Raw genomic sequence first — 14,453 nt, forward strand, 5'->3', positions numbered from 1 at the left:
AACAGAGTTTTAGATTTGTGAGCAAAGAAACTTGGGGGTTATTAGCAGAATGTGAGAAAAGAAAAGGTCACACACTCAAATATGCCTCTTAGGATACAGCTGACATTCTGTGGGGCAAGAAAAGTGAGTTCTCAGTAAAGCATCATGAGATTTCTGATAAGAAGCAACAAGGACTTTGTTAAGAAAGCTGTAGATCTATCTTGTCACATCCAGAGTGCTTTGGCTGTGGACTTAACCCATAAAAAATAAGGCAACCACATTTTGTAACATCTACCTCTTAAAGTTATATAGCTACAGTATGTGTGTGGTTTATGTTCCTATTTATCTGCTGGTGTCTACAGTGCTGGTTTTGGCTGGATCAGAGTTAATTTTCTTCATAATAGCTAGAAGGGGGCTATGTTTTGGATTTGAGCTGAAAACAGTGTTAATAATTCATCAATGTTTTAGTAACTGCTTGAGCAGGATTTACAGAGAGTCAAGGCCCTTTCTGCTTTGCATACTGCCCTGCCAGAAGTAAGTTGGGGGTGCACAAGTAGTCAGAAGGGAGCACAGCCAGGACAGCTGACCCCAACTGACCAAAGGGATATTCCATAACATATGACAGCATTTCAGTATATAAAGCTGGGGGAAGAAGGAGGAAATGGGAACACTCGTGATGGTGTTTGTCTTCCCAAGTCACTCTTACTCACGATAGAGTGACATCTTCTGGGAACACCTGCCTCCTCATGGAAAGTGGTGAATTAATTCTTTGCTTTGTTTGCATGTGCAGCTTTTGCTTTACCCATTGCACTGTCTTTATCTCAATCCATGAATTTTCCCACTTTTACCCTTCCGGTTATCTCCCCCATTCTGCCATATGGGGAGCGAGTGAGTGGCTGTGTGGTGCTTAGGTATCAGCTGAGGTTAAAACACAGCATAACTGCACTACTTACTGGATTTTTTAAATCATTAAGAAGAAACTTACTTTTATTGGATATAAAAAGCTATAAAATGGGGTCTTAGCAAAATGGTGGATGATAACTGCACCGTTGTTCCTTCTGTCTAACGTTGTCTCCTGCCCTTTCCACAGAAAGTTTTTGGCTGATACTTCACAGAGGAAAGCAGAGAGGTAGCTGAACAACCTTACAGCTGAAATTACAAGGTTCTGGTGAGGTTAAACATATTTTTCCTAGGCACATATACTGAAAATAACACAGAAGTAGTTTACAATTCTATTGTTCCAGCTCTCTGTGCTTGTTAAAGTGCAGAAGACAATCTGTAGTTGCTTATTTTGTATCTAAGCAACTGTCAGACTATCTCTACTAATAAGAAAGGGTATAATTATATGCTGCTACTTTAATTAGCAGCAGATGCCTATGTTTATGAAATAAAAAGTAAGATTTTTCTGAAGTGCAGGGTCTTGCTTATATGCAAGTAGCAAGAGCTCATTTTATAGGCTTCTAAAGGCTTTGTTTGGCTGTGGCAGTTTGCTTGGGGCAGGGCATGGGGTGCACACACAGGCAGTTGCTGGTGTGCATTGGCTCAGAGCCCAGCTGTCCTGAACACCCGTTTGGGAGAGCTGCAGGGCAAGGATAAATCAGTGTCTAATGTGCCTTTTTGACACTCCCAGGGCTGGCATGAAGCAGGTGCTTGTCTCTGATTCAAAGACCGAGAACCAAGAGTGCACAGCCTGCTTTGGGCTACCTACTGCAGTGCCCACGAGGCTGCTTTCTGCAGGATGTGGTCACAGAGCAATGAACACGGGGAAAGAATCCTTAACATGAATTTCTGATCTCATTGAGGTGCTCCAGCAGCACATAGTGATGCAGTGCAGCATTTTTCTTCCGAAGGAATAACAACAGGGGCTACTGCTGAAGGTCCTTCTTTGTGTATTAGAGGAAAAGAGTACCAATAAAATAAAATAAGATCCAGAGTCTTTCAGAAACCTATGAAGACATATTCAAACAGAGAATATAGATGAGAATAACCTTGTCCAGGATAGAAAATACTTGTTAGATGAGTCTCTAATTTCCATTATTCAGTTTTTTTATCCTTGTTTCCATGGAAACAGCACTTGTGCAGTGACGCTGTCCTACAAGGGAGTGAACGGATGCACACATGTGTATGTACATCTGTGTATTCTTCTCCTGGCCTCTAGCAACTTTGAATAAACCTGCTAGTAAAGCTGAGGTTCTGAGGACAAATAGACAGAAAGAGTTTTGTGAAAGCATCCAGGCAAGGGAGAAGTGATCTTGTAAGTTCTCCAGCCAAAGAAATCTCATTAGATAGTTGAGAACCTGCACAAGAGATAAACAAGGCCACTCCTGTAACTGCTACATCTCCAGAAGGTGATTCAGTAGGGAAGACCACACTTGCTTGGACATTCAACACCATCACACAGTGTCTGGCACAAGGCACAGATCCGTGGGAAATCTGTTCTTGGGTTCAGAAGTCAAGGCTCCTGTTTAGAGACTGCCAAAATGCAAGACATCTGCCAGAAGGTTTGGGAAGCCATCAGAATAACTAACATTTGTCTTGTCTGTTTGTTCATCCTTGAGGGTGTCTTGCCCCACCACCTGCATCTAATGAAAATTGAGCAGCCAAACAAGTTTGGCTCATCTCTTCATTCCTTCAAAATGAGCTACCATGCTGCCTCTCACAGCCATGTATACAAGAAAAAGGACAGGTTAGATCATCAGGGTAAATTAGGGAGAAAAGCTGAGCATCCATCAGTACATTCCTCATTACAGAAAGACATGAAATCCTTCAGTGTACCTTTATATTCATAGTTTTTATGCCACTCTGTCACAGTTGGTAATCCAATTACAAGAACTAAGTTACACAAGACTGCACCCTAGTAGTCTGCCAGAGCATGCAAGCATATAACCCATACCTTTGTCTTCTTTTACTACACTTTCTAATCTCTAATCCGCTCTCTGTGAGAACTGCCAGCCATTTCTCTGCTCCCTGTGGTAGATGCTGTCAGCAGAGACACACACCAGATGCTTTCCCACAGAGCCTGATTTTGCTCATGCCCTTACTCTGTGACTCTTAACCAGAAAAAGTCAAGGTCATTCCAACTGCAAATTTCTGTTTGTATTTGGTCTTCCTTGTGCACAGTGTTCATGCACAGTATGTAAAGCAAAGCTGCCACAACAGGTATCGCTCAGGGCATGTATGGAGGCAGAAGGATCTGGTTGCAGGAGACACCCACACCCTGGAGCATTTGTATTTATTCAAAAGCTTTAGGGACTAGTTTACTATGTAATATTTGTGCCAAAGCTCCATCAGCCTCATCTTGATTATGCTTTTAGAAATTATCCATGCTTAAGGCTAGCTGTAAAAAAATCACTGTGACCTGTATTAATCAGCATTCTAGAAGAGGAATACTCAATTTACACCTACTGTCATCTTCAAAGTGACCTGGATGACTGTTGAGCAGTATTTCAGGATTATCCTCTTAGCAACAGGGGGTTTTTAACTCCTGCTACAAACATAGAGAGTTTCAATAACCTGTGTGCAGGTAATGCTCAGTAACAGGTAAAAACCTACTGAGTATGCTCCAAATGCCTGCACATTTTCTGTGCCAAGTGATATGAATATTACTGCAGCTGTGCAGGGTGCAGATCTTCTCACACCACCCCAAAAGACAGTGAGTGCAGCCCAAGGGAAGCACAGCAAGGCACAAGGAGTTTCTACTGGTATTACTCTGAGTTTCCAGCTTACCTCCTCATGCTCCATGGTGGATTACAGGCCACACAAAACACAGCCACCACAAAGCCACAGGAGGCAAATAATTAGCCCAGGTAAATTCATGCTGGGCACACACTCTGCCATAACCAGCCTATTAAAGGATGTATAATATTCAAGGTCCTACTGTCAGCCCTACATCGTGGCAGAAACCAGTACATTTCCAATAGCATGGCTGCATTTGGGATGCTTTTCTTTTGCTACCCAACAGCATAAACAGCCATCCAAAATTGTGGTACATGTTCAGAAGAGAGGAGGAAGAAGATTCCTATGTATTTGATTACCTGCTCTTCAGAGGTTAGGAGAAATATTTTATTCTAGCAAGGTTATTAGCTGGTGGTGTAGGTCATTGCTATCAGTATTTCACACACCCTACTGCCCTTCTGTCCCTTAATTAAAAATAACAGGCACAAGGTGTTATTTCACAGAAAACTGGGGTGGGGGTGGAGGGGCTACATCGTTAAGCCCCAGTGACAACCCTGTGGTGAAATGCCATATGCTTAACACAGACAAAGCAGGGGTGGAATCTCTAAATCCAGAAAACAGTCTTCTAGAAACTTAGAGGTAGCATTCCAATTTCTCTAATATTTTCAGAGCAAGTTCTTTTTGTAGCACAGCAAAACTTTTTCTTCTATCAGCTTGCATCATTCCATCTTGACTCTTAACGATGCAGTTCAAAATTTTCCACACAAAGCCGATGATGCTGGTGAAATGCAGAGTTTTAACAGCAGTGCAGTGTGTGGTGGATGATCGGGGTTTATGTTATGCCTTTCCATACGATGCCATCTAGTGCTCAGGAACCGCCAGGCACACTTGGTTAGGTATTCCTGCTCTGCGTTTGGAGATTGGAAGCACCCTGCAAAGTTTTGTTTACTGAAAAGCAACAAGAAAAAGTGTTTCAATGTGGACATATGACAACACTGGAAAACAGCAAGGCACCAAGCAGGTTTTTTCGCTCTGGATCTACATCTGTTTCTGTGATAGATCACACACTCCTTTCCTGCTTACGAAAATTCATGCTTGCTGGCAACTGCTGCCTAATGAAAAATTTACTAATAGAATATGAAATGTTCCTTCACTAATGAAATGTAACTAGTGGTAGCAAGAGGCTGATTAGAGAAGGAAGTCGGTTTTCTTTCTTAAATAAGAAACTCCATTTGCTTTGAGATGCTCCTATCCATAACCAGGTCTGAGGCTCTTGCACCCTGACCTGCTGTCTCTCCTTCCCTCTAGGTTCACTTCACCCCTTTTTGTCTTCAATACTGGAGAGTGGCAAATAAGCACCTCCCTTGATTCCTCTACACGGATCAGTCACACCATGGATCATCCTACTCATTTCTAAGACCTAACTCCATGTTACAGCCAGCCTGTACCAACGCTGTCAAGTCTGCTGCATCTTCCCTCTTCCCTTCTAAAGACCCTCTCTTCCCATCATCAAGCCCCGACTTTCACTCAGCTCTCTGGATCTTCAGACCCAATGGAAAAAAAAATTAGTTTCCTTCACCTTTAAATTCCTTTTCTGAACTATACAGCTAAAGCTCCTTTTCCCCTTCTCTTTACCACCATTGATTTTTCTTCTGTTTCAGTTAATTCTTAAGCCCTTTCATCTTGAATTCTGTTTTCCTTGCACCACCTAAACTGTTATGATCTATGACTTCATGCTGTCAAAGTCCTAGGGCCTTTCTTCCATGCTTCCCCGCCTCATCCTAATCTTATTTGATTTGCCTCCTGTTTCCCCAGCCATCAGCTGTCCCTCAGCCTGCCTTCCACTTTCTCACAGCTTTTTCTCATCTAACCACTTTGACATCTTCCCTCTCTAAGTGTTTTTCATCCCCCTGGTGCAACATCTGCTGTTAGTGTTGTAGCTGCCCCATGGTGACAGAGCTGTTACTGCTGACACGCTTTTTTCTGCCAGCAATGCACGATCCTGTTTTCTACTCCCACTCTCAGAACAGGTCATGATAACACCTGACATCCACTTTGCTCCAATGTCACCTCATTGCAGCAGCTGTTTAAGCTTAATCAGATAACTTTGCACTGCTCCAGGTAAGCAGTCATTTTATCATGACAGGATGAGGAGGGTAGCTTAAATCACACTGGCTGTATTCAGAAAGAGACTGTCCATCTGTGCAGACTAAAGGTAGAAAATTCCCAAAAGCTGCATAACTCCTGCAGACCAATAAAGCAGTTCAGGATGACCATGAAGTCTTACCAACTCTTCACCTTTGCAGCACAGTGCTCTGAGTTTGGCTTGCAGCTGGTCAGGATGGTGGATGTGAGCAGCTGATGTAATTGTCCCTGTGCTTGGCTGGTTTTATAGTTCAGGCTCCAGGTCATCACCCAAGGAGCATTCACTATACCCACATATACTGAAAGATGACAAGACTTAATTAAAAGTGACTTGCCTGTCCTTCCACCAACACAAACTTCAAATCTCTTTTCACATATATTTGCACCAAAAACCAGATCTGCTGGTTACACGGTTTCAGCCTGCCCTCTGCTGCAGGCTCAGCAGACAGCTCCACGATGCTGCTGCACAGCCCAGTGCTGCTCATTTTCTGTGAACACCAACAGCACGGGCTGGCCCTGCCTTACAATTCAGATATTTTGCATGTGTGTATGCACATATAGGTATATTCACCTCAGAAAAGTTTGATTTAAACCAGCTAAAACTAAGAGGTGCCACCAGATGCGACAATGAAGAGACTTAAAAATCTTTAGTAGGAAATACAGAGCAAAGAAACAAGAGCTAGGTAAGCACATCTCCAGGCAGGCAGCACTGCATTTACCTCTCCAGGTGTAAGGCAGCTGGCACTTACATCTCAGCCTCCCTCCTTGCACACCTACGGACACTCTCACTGCACACACTGAAAAGCATGATTGGTGTCAAATCTCAGGTAAACGAAATAACCTGTAAATGCTGTTCCAGCCCAAACACAGGGCAGTCTTCTATTTCTGCTCTGTTCCAGTGGAAGACAGTATTAGCCAAACCTGTACACTCAAACTCACACACCCCAAGCAAAAGCCCTCCTGTCCTCTGCTTTGGCTCCAGTCGTAGATCTACAGAACACACTGCTGGAGGGAACTGCCACTGTTAGTGGTGTGCCTAGGGTGAGGCAGGAGAACCTGGAGCTTGGCCATGGCACAGGAAGCCACTTGCCCCCATACTGCTTGTATGATGGCCCAGTGCTTTCTGCCTGGATTACACAATGCTGCTTTCCCTAACAATTTGGAAGGCTCATTTCCTGAGAGAGCTCAGGCCAGGCTGTGTCATGAGACAAAGGTTGAGATCCCAGGTTACCTGAGGTTAGAAGTCAAAGGTTACTTCAGGTCAGAGGAGTGGCTGAGGTTTCTTGTTCTGTTCAGCCTGGAGGAGACTGAGGGGAGACCTCATCACTGTATACAACTTCCTCACGAGGGGAAGTGGAGGGGCAGTGGTGTGGTGTCTGATGACCAGCGACAGGACCTGAGGGAATGGCCTGAAGTGTCAGGGTAGGTTTGGCTTAGATATTAGAAAAAGGTTCTGCACCCAGAGGACAGTTGGGCATTGGCACAAGCTTCCCAGGGCAGTGGTCACAGCACCAAACCTGACAGAGGTCAAGAAGCATTTGGACAATATTCTTGAGCACATGGTGTGATTACTGGGGGTGTCCTATGCAGGGTTAAGAGTTGGATCATTGTGAGTCCCCCCAGCTCCAAATATTCTGTGATATTTTATGTCAAAGGTAACTTTCTGAGGCAGATTTCCAGCATTAGACTAAACCAGCCTTTGTCATAGGACAGCAGTTACTTGAGGTCAGAGGTTACTTGAGGACAAAGGTTACTCAAGGTTAAAGGTTACATGAGATCAGAGGACCAAGATGCAAAATGTTACTCAAGGTCAGAGAACAGTGGCTACTTGGGGTCAAATGTTAATTGGGGGCCACCTCAAGATCAAAGGTTACTTGAGGCCAATGGGTAGATGTTTCTCAATGTCAAAGGTTCCTTAGGGTCAGAGGACAAAAGTTAATTCTAGGATAAAGGTTCCTTCAGCTCACAGGACAGAGGTTACTCTAGGTGAAAGGCTACTTGAGGTCAAATCTGGTTTTGTTGTAACTCTCAGCAGTTCCCACACGGACACCAGAGCCAAGTCTCTAGTCTGTTAACACCCAGATGCTGTCAGCTGTCAATGTGCACAGCATGTGCCCACAAGCAGAGTCCAAGGCCAGCTGAGTCGCAGGGCCCATACCCATGTGCTTCTTCACCACCTCTGCTCCAAGCAGGGGAGCTGCAGGCAAGCATTGCCCTGCCTGCCCAACCACACTTGGCTAGGAAGAGCACAGCTTGGAACAGCCTACCTTCACACCAGTGAATGGCCCAGAAACTTACCATCACAGGGATCAGCACTCCAGCACCCAGGAAAACTTAAAAGTGCAAATGCACTCAGACATCACTGAGCAGAACTACTGAGTGGGTATAAGGTGAGCAGGCTGAAGGAACCAAGAGCAGTAATTTGTGGCAAAGCCTTGGTGCTGATTCTGCAATGGCAGTAGTCTCTTCCTTCCATGCAGGTGTTCCTGCCCATAGCACTGGGGTTGGAACTAGGTAGTCCAAACCATTCTATGATTCTGTGCTTGATGGTAAACAGGTTCACTTTACAACCTGGGTAATAAAACTGGTGGCAAGCTTCTCACCAAAAAAAAAAAAAAAAAAACCACAAAAAAGGCACAATACAATAACTGAGATACAGTTGTTGGCAGCAGGGACTATTATACTCAGTCAGGAGAAGTAGATGAAAGATTCAAGTCATCATTAGAGATGAACAGTATCTGTGGGCTTCCCAGTAAAAGTTACTCTGGTTCCAAATTTGAGTCCAAAATAAAATCTCAAACCAAGTATAAAGTTTTTTGACTATTTGTCAGAACATTAAAGCATAAGGGTAAGCACTTAGAACAGTGGAATTTAAAAGTAAAAATAGTAAAATTTTTTTTAATTGAGCAGTACTTAACTATCATGACAAACTAGATGTCGACTTTATTTTCTTTTAAAAAAACCATTTTAAATATAAATTTCAAAAGTCATAATAAAACTGAAAACTTTGCACATGGCTAACAGCAGTCAAAAGCAAGAAAAACAAGTCCAAATACTCCCCATAAACGATATAAAAACCAATTATGAGTGTCACTCTGCTGTAATAATACAGGGTGCAGGACTAAAAGACTAGTAGTCTGCACCCTCCAAACTGAGCTCCTGGAGCCTCAAACGTGCATCTTCTCCCTCCAAACTGGGATTTCATACCCCCAAACTGGGGCTGAGCCCTCCAAACTGGTTTCTGGGAGCCTCTAACTGGCATCTTCTCCCTTCAAACTGGGATTTGCACTCTCCAAGTTGCATCTGAGAACTCCAAACTGGCCTCTGCACCTATCAAACTGGGATCTAGGTCTCCCAGAATGGGATCTGAGACCTTCTCACTGAGTCTGGGGGTCACAAACCGTGTTCTGAGACCTGCAAACTGCAATCAGGGCCTGTAAAATGGGTCTGGGACCTTCTGAACTGGGATCCGGGTCCTCTGAAATGGGTCAGGGTCCCAAAAAAGGGGACTGGCCCATTAAACTGGTTTCTGGGAGCCTCAAAGTGGCATCGTCTCCCTCCAAACTGGGATTTCACCCCACAAACTGGGGCTGAGCCCTGCAAACTGGGTTCTGGGATCCTCAAACTGGCATCTTCTCGGCCCCGATCGCAGTTTGCAGGTGTCAGAATCCAATTTGCAGGTCTCAGAACACAGTTTGTGACCCCCAGACTCAGTGAGAAGGTCTCAGATTCCATTCTGGGAGACCCAGATCCCAGTTTGACAGGTGCAGAGGCCAGTTTGGAGTTCTCAGATGCAACTTGGAGGGTGAAAATCTCAGTTTGGAAGGAGAAGATGCCAGTTTGAGGCTCATAGAAACCAGTTTGGAGGGCTCAGCCCCAGTTTGGGGGATGAAATTCAGTAAAAGAGATGGTCTAGCTCTAAATATGAATCTGGACACAGCCCTGTCCTAAAAGAGCATTAAACAACCTTGCTTGTCTGCTTGAGTTCTGTTCCTGCTTTTAGACACACAGAGGATTAGCCTCTCAGTTTGAGGCTCCCAGAAATCGGTTTGGAGGGCTCAGCCCCAGTTTGTGGGATGAAATACCAGTTTGGAGGGAGAAGGTTCCAGTTTGAGGATCCAGGAACCCTGTTTGGAGGACTCAGCCCAGCTTTATGTTCCTGCACCCGATTTTATGAGGCCCAGACCCAGTTCAGAGGACCCAGATCACCATTTAGAAGGTCCCAGACCCATTTTACAGGCTCTGATCACAGTTTGCAGGTCACAGAAAACAGTTTGAGATGCCCAGACCCTGTGAGGTGGTCTCAGATTCCATTCTGGGAGACCCAGATCCCAGTTTGCTAGGTGCAGCGGCCAGTTTGGAGTTCTCAGATGCAACTTAGATCTCAGATGCAACTGCAGGTCCCAGTTTGGAAGGAGAAGATGCTAGTTTGAGGCTCCCAGAAACCAGTTTGATGGGCTCAACCCCAGTTTGGGGAGATGAAATCCTAGTTTGGAGGGAGAAGATGCATTTTGAGGCTCCAGGAACCCAGTTTGGAGGGTTCAGCCCCAGTCTGGGGGGATGAAATGCCAGTTTGGAGGGAGAGGACTCCATCTGAGGCTCAAGGGACCAAGTTTGGAGGGCTCAGTGCAGTTGTTTGGTCCTGCACCCCATTTTATGGGACCCAGACCCAGTTCAGAGGACCCAGATCCCAGTTGAGAAGGTCCCAGACCCATTTTACAGGCCCTGATTGCAGTTTGCAGGTCTCAGAACACAGTTTGTGACCCCCAGACTCAGTGAGAAGGTCTCAGATCCCATTCTGGGAGACCCAGATCCCAGTTTGACAGGTGCAGAGGCCAGTTTGGAGTTCTCAGATGCAACTTGGATCTCAGATGTAACTGCAGTTTAGAGGGAGGGAGAAGATGCCAGTTAGAGGCTCCCAGAAACCAGTTTGGAGGGCTCAGCCCCAGTCTGGGGTATGAAATCCCAGTTTAGCTGGAGAAGACGCCAGTTTAAGGCTCGCAGAAACCAGTTTGGAGGGCTCAGCCTGTTTGGAGGAATGAAATCCTAGTTTGGAGGGAGAAGATGCAAGTTTGAGGCCCCAGGAACCCAGTTTGGAGGGATCAAATGCCAGTTTGGTGAGATGATTACTATTTGAGGCTCCAGAAACCCAGTTTGGAGGGCTCAGCACACTTTTATGGTCCTGCACCCCATTTTATTGGTATTCAGACCCAGTTCAGAGGACCCAGATCCCAGTTCAGATGGTCCCAGACCCACTTTGCAGGCACTCATCACAGTTTGCAGGACGCAGAACCCAGTTTGAGACTCCCAGACCCAGTGAGGAGGTCTCGGATAACATTCTGGGAGAACCAGATCCAAGTTTGCTAGCTCATCTTTACAAATGCTAAAACTTTCAAAGTAGTTTCTTTTAAACTAACATAGTGAAATCTTGAAAAATTCAGGGAGCTTCATTCAATAGTATACAACCAAAATTTAAACCACAATCACTCAGCTTAGTCTGTTTCAGTGTTCTGTCAGGAGAAATACATGGCAAAAAACAGCTTTTGAGATGCAATGCACTCCAGAACTGAACACACTTTAGTAACAAACAACTACATCTCTCAGCTAATGCAGAGGGAAAAAAATTGCTTTGCAAAGAATTTTCTTGTGATTTTCAGCTACCTGACAACAGGTGAGGTTGTTTCAGAATGGCAAGGTTCAAATACTGCCTCAAGGTACTTCAAAATATCAAAGGACTACGTTCAGTCATAATTCAAACTAGATACCAAAGATCAGCTGTAAAAGCACTCTACATCCCATTTGGGACAATAATAAAATGACTACATCTCTCACCTAATGCAGAGGAAAAACAATTGCTTTGCAAAGAATTTTCTTGTGATTTTCAGCTACCTGACAACAGGTGAGGTTGTTTCAGAATGGCAAGGTTCAAATACTGCCTCAAGGTACTTCAAAATATCAAAGGACTACGTTCAGTCATAATTCAAACTAGATACCAAAGATCAGCTGTAAAAGCACTCTACATCCCATTTGGGACAATAATAAAAGAACCATAGTTAACTGGCAATGTCAAATTAGTGGCCAGGAAAGAAGATGCTTTTTCACATGGGCTGAAACCATGTAGAGACAAAAAAAAAAAAAAAGGAAAAAAACCCCGACCTACTACCCCTGCAACAGTCTGGTATATTTCACTGATGATCTGCAATTAGTTTGCTTCCCTCATTAAATGCATTGACAGCTTTTATGTGAGACAAAATAAATGCTTGACTTGAAAGTCCACAATAAGACATGACTGTAAACTTTTCTCCTCATACAGCAATTGCAATAAGCATTATACAGTCTTCTTATAAAAAAAACCAAAAAAAACCTGACTCCTTGGAGTGCCCTTGGGGAGCATATATTGTACAACCCCTTGGCTGCCCTGCTATCCATGTTTTAATGCCTATGCTGCTGTGAGTTTCCTGAAACCCAGCCCAATGTGAGTTCATGAACACAAACTTTAATTCAGGTTTCTCAAGGCAGAACCTTACCATTTCCTCCTCATATAATCAAAGAGAAATGCACTCCATTAGATTTGGAAATACACAACTACCAAGATCTGAACACAGCTGTTAGTACAGGGCAGCAGCTGCACTGTAAAGCACCTGAACACACACAGGTGACTGTTCCACACTATAGCTTGGTACACCTTCACCACAGCACAAACAATCTTATTTCCATCCTTTCCAAAACAACCTGTTGGAAGTCAAAGGACTCAAGAGAAAAGCCATGAAATCGGGTTTTCTAACGGACTTTTTTAATAAACTATAGAAGAACAAGATAACATTTCAACCAAAGTCATGACAACTGCATGCTTAAAAGCAGATACATAACATGTCTCTGTATTCTTCTGTTCTCTTTAGGAAAAAAAAAGAAAAATTGAAAGCTGAACATAATGCATAGATTTCTACACATATATATCAAATAATAGCAGACTAAAGCAAGCAGAAACACAACTGGGAAAAATGTTTTGACAGTGATCTCAGAACAACGAAATTTTAAGAAGGAAATTTCAGTTCTAAGAATCTTTATGCTGAACCAAGTTATATTTTTATACAGCATGAAAATAAGGTTTATCAATTGAGGCACTCGAAACAAACTTACACAACAGCTCAAACGCATCTAATCTGTGAACTGAAAAACCTACAGGCCATAGCATACTAAAAATTTAGAATTTAAAAGGTTGCATTAGACTTGCACTTGCTCACGCTGACACAGTGAAATTAGTGGAAAACTACTGATTTTCCAGTTAGAACAAAATCAGGTTCTGATTGCTATTTCCAAACAGTTATCTTCCTAGCTTTTTCTCATTGTCCTCGCTCGCCTCTTACATATTCTCATCAGGGAAAAAAAAAATACTGAGAGGTTCCTGTGCCACCCCATTCAGCCATGTTTATAAAGAAATGCAAAGCACCTGTCCTTGTGCACAGTTCTATCTGTGGTACTGTATTCCCTTACTTCACCATGTTCCCCACATCACTGAGCTTCTACAGAGTAAATAAATTTGTTTGGAATTAGATACTCATGTTCTAGAAGGGATGCGTATTTCTGCCTTTTGATCCACATTTTCTGTGGGGGGTAGGAAGTATTAAACACAAGGAGTCTCCAAAGAGTAACTGGAGTGATCATATAGCAAGAGGAACTTGAGACAGAAAGAAAGGAGCTCATATGGATATGTAATGCTGCTTTCTTTATGAGGAAGAATATTCATGATCCAGTGAGGTTTCCACCCAACTGCTACAACAACTGGCATCTCTAAACCCCTACATTAAAAGATACCTCGATATCTTAATCAGGCACTTAAATAGAAAAACAAAGGAGTAACATTTAACATAGTTATAGTGATAGCTATTCTGTAAGGCCAGAACATCTTGTATGAAGCACTCAGGAAATTAACTGTCCCACAGAACCAAGTAACTCATATCAAGGGCTAAATGAATGGACTCACTAGACAAGCTTGTTTAAAAAAAAAACCAAAAAAAACCCCCACAAAAACCACTGAAAAATTGTTAGGAAGTATTTGGTAGAAGCCATTAACCCCAAACTTAAGAGTCTTCACTATCTAATGTAAAATGTAGTGCAAGGTTATTAATCCCTTGAGATGGATCCAAAAGTAAACATTCAATGTGCTTTACAAGATTTTCCTTCTCCCCTCCCCCCAAAAAAAAAGTTTCTCCACTGTTAACAAGCTCCCTGAGGGAATACATCAGATTTTTCAAGGGAAAAAAAGCAATCATTTTAAAACAATCTGCAAAGCTCCAGCAAGCAATAGTTTCCCTGTTTTGAGCCAGAACACATTTCTCATCAACACTTCTTTGGAAAACATGAATTACACCAACCATTCACTGGTCCTGTAAGAGGACCCTGACCTCCCTTGTTTTAAGTAGTAACCTGGAGATAACAGTAACCATTCTTGCAAAATGGTAATGGAAGTATTTTAGTCCCATACATTTCAAAGCTATAGGAAAATTCTACCTGCAAGACTTCATCTACCAACAATTAAATGGTTAATTATAGATTCTGTCACAAAAATACAGAATCAAGGAAAAGAGGTGTAAATTCACCTGTAAGGCTAAACACTTGAGAAGCTCTTTATGCTATGAAAGTCAAGGGACAAA

This window comes from Acanthisitta chloris, unplaced genomic scaffold (assembly GCF_000695815.1).
Source record: "Acanthisitta chloris isolate BGI_N310 unplaced genomic scaffold, ASM69581v1 scaffold1288, whole genome shotgun sequence".
Taxonomy (NCBI): domain Eukaryota; kingdom Metazoa; phylum Chordata; class Aves; order Passeriformes; family Acanthisittidae; genus Acanthisitta; species Acanthisitta chloris.